General features: G+C 34.8%; 1 long non-coding RNA gene across 1 annotated transcript; it reads right to left on the bottom strand.

Annotated features, from left to right (window-relative positions):
• Positions 1–1,692: 1,692 nt before the first annotated feature.
• LOC111717656 (uncharacterized) lies at positions 1,693–3,202 on the bottom strand. Its single transcript, XR_002768864.1, has 2 exons — positions 3,111–3,202; positions 1,693–1,773 (listed from the first exon to the last, which is right to left on the bottom strand). It is a non-coding gene; the product is annotated as an uncharacterized LOC111717656 (long non-coding RNA).
• Positions 3,203–3,361: the final 159 nt, after the last annotated feature.

Below are 3,361 nucleotides of genomic sequence, written 5' to 3'. Positions count from 1 at the left end.
CATATTCAGAGGTAGAAACTTCAGTTTTATATAGGACACACATATTAAGAGGTAGAAACTTTTGTTTGATATAGGACACACATATTCAGAGGTGGAAACTTCAGTTGAAAAAGGGACACGCATATTCAGAGGTAGAAACTTCAGTTTGATATAGGACACATATATTCAGAAGTGTAGAAACTTCAGTTTGATATAGGACACACATATTCAGAGGTAGAAACTTCAGTTTGAAAAAGGACACATATATTCAGATGTAGAAACTTCAATTTGATAAAGGGAAACGCATATTCAGAGGTAGAAACTTCAGTTTGATATAGGACACATATATTCAGAGGTAGAAACTTCAGTTTGAAAAGGGACAAACATATTCAGAGGTAGAAACTTCAGTTTGATATAGGACACATATATTCAGAGGTAAAAACTTCAGTTTGATAAGGGACACATATATTCATAGGTAGAAACTTCAGTTTGATATAGGACACATATATTCAGAGGTAAAAACTTCAGTTTGATAAGGGACACATAAATTCAGAGGTAGAAACTTCAGTTTGATAAGGGACAAACATATTCAGAGGTAAAAACTTCAGTTTGATATAGGAAACACATATTCAGAGGTAGAGACTTCAGTTTGATAAGAGACACACATATTCAGAGGTTGAAACTTTAGTTTGATGAGGGACACACATATTCAGAGGTAGAAACTTCAGTTTGATCAGGGACACATTTATTCAGAGGTAGAAACTTCAGTTTGATAAGGAACACACATATTCAGAGGTAGAAACTTCAGTTTGATAAGGGACACACATATTCAGAGGTAGAAACTTCAGTTTGAAAAAGGGACACACATATTCAGAGGTAGAAACTTCAGTTTGATAAGGGACACACATATTCAGAGGTAGAAACTTTAGTTGATAAAGAGACACGCATATTCAGCGGTAGAAACTTCAGTTGATAAAGGGACACGCATATTCATAGGTTGAAACTTCAGTTGGTAAAGGGACACGCATATTCAGAGGCAGAAACTTCAGTTGATAAAGGGACACGCATATTCAGAGGTAGAAACTTCAGTTTGATAAGGAACACGCATATTCAGAGGTTGAAACTTCAGTTGATAAAGGGACACATATATTCAGAGGTAGAAACTTCAGTTGATAAAGGGACACACATATTCAGAGGTAGAAACTTCAGTTTGATATNGAGGTAGAAACTTCAGTTTGATATAGGACACATATATTCAGATGTAGAAACTTCAATTTGACATAGGACACACATATTCAGAGGTGGAAACTATAGTTTGAAAAAGGAACACATTTATTCGGAGGTTAAGATTTTTGTTTGATTTAGGGGCACATTTACCCTTAGGATTAAACTTTTGGTTGTTGGACCGATTAACAATGACAAACTTAGAACCTTATTTCAACTTTCCTTCACCGTCATTTCCCCTAATTTCAATTTTTGTAAAAAATAAAATTTTATAAAACATTTTCTTGGTTGGTAGTATATCGCACATATTTAACTAAATGAGACTTCTTTAAATAATATTTTCCAGTAAGACATATTTAAGAAAATATTTCTTTTTTGAACATTTATAATTAAATGCCCTTAACAGCTCCAAAAATGAAAAGCGGGTATTGTATACTAAATTAAAATAAAAAATTGTTAAGCGAATCACTCCCTGTAAATAAAACTATTACCGTCTCGACGAGCTTGCTGAGGGTTCCTCTATCAGCAGACTCAACATTGGTGATAGCAAGAGCCGTGCAGGTCTTCCTCCTGAATATTATAGTAAGTTGGGATATATTGCATTAGGTTGGGATGTATTGCATTAGGTTGGGATATAACAGTAAGTTGGGATATATTGCAGTAGGTTGGGATGTATTGCATTAGGTTGGGATATATTGCAGTAGGTTGGGATATATTGCAGTAGGTTGAGATATATTGCAGTAGGTAAGGATATATTGCATTAGGTTGGGATATATTGCATAGGTTGGGATATATTGCATTAGGTTGGGATATATTGCATAGGTTAGGATATATTGCATTAAGTTGGGATATATTGCAGTAGGTTGGGATATATTGCAGTAGGTTGGGATATATTGCGTAGGTTGAGATATATTGCAGTAGGTAAGGATATATTGCATAGGTTGGGATATATTGCATAGGTTGGGATATATTGCAGTAGGTTGGGATATATTGCAGTAGGTTGGGATATATTGCAGTAGGTTGGGATATATTGCAGTAAGTTGGGATATATTGCAGTAGGTTGAGATATATTGCAGTAGGTTGAGATATATTGCAGTAGGTTGAGATATATTGCAGTAGGTAAGGATATATTGCAGTAGGTTGGGATATATTGCATAGGTTGGGATATATTGCATTAGGTTGGGATATATTGCAGAAGGTTGGGATATATTGCAGTGGGTTGGGATATGTTGCATTAGGTTGGGATATGTTGCAGTAGGTTGGGATATATTGCATTAGGTTGGGATGTATTGCATTAGGTTGGGATATATTGCATTAGGTTGGGATATATTGCAGTAGGTTGGGATATATTGCATTAGTTTGGGATATATTGCATTAGTTTGGGATATATTGCATTAGGTTGGGATATATTGCATTAGGTTGGGATATATTGCATTAGGTTGGGATATATTGCATTATGTTGGGATATATTACAGAAAGCTGGAATATATTGCATTAAGTTGGGATATATTGCAGAAAACTGGAATATATTGCATTATGTTGAGATATATTGCATTAGTTTGGGATATCTTGAATTAGGTTGGGATATATTGCATTAGGTTGGGATATATTGCAGAAGGTTGGAATATAAAGCAGAAGGTTGGGATATATTGCCTTAAATTGGGATATATTGCATTAGGTTGGGATACATTGCAGTATCTTGAGATGTATTGCATTAAGTATAAGTATTAGGAAAGTAATCTAATCCGCAATAGGTTCGGATGTATTGCAGTAGGTTAGGCTACATAGCAAGTTAGGATTTGTTGCAAGGATATTATGCAGTAGGTAGCGACACTATGCAGTACGCCACAAAGACATTGCAAAAAGTAGATAAAGAAAGGATTTCCCAGAAATATTTATTAATTTACCTGGCTACGCGTCCAAGCCTGGCCTTGTTTTTGACAATGCAGTATGGGACTCCCATCTTCCTGCAGAGAGCGGGAAGGAAGAGAACCAACTAAATAGAACCGGGGTGAATAAGTTTCGAGATACTTCAATAAATTGAAAAATAGTTAAATGATATTTTAAACCATTTTAGATGTTGAGAGAAAAAATTTAGAAATTAAACTTTCTAAGAGACAGTCAAATAGAAAATTCAATCATAGAAATTCAACAAATC

The sequence above is a fragment of the Eurytemora carolleeae genome, unplaced genomic scaffold (assembly GCF_000591075.1).
Source record: "Eurytemora carolleeae unplaced genomic scaffold, Eaff_2.0 scaffold2954, whole genome shotgun sequence".
Taxonomy (NCBI): domain Eukaryota; kingdom Metazoa; phylum Arthropoda; class Copepoda; order Calanoida; family Temoridae; genus Eurytemora; species Eurytemora carolleeae.
The sequence above is the reverse complement of the archived record's forward strand: the minus strand, read 5'-3'. Positions and strand labels throughout refer to the sequence as shown.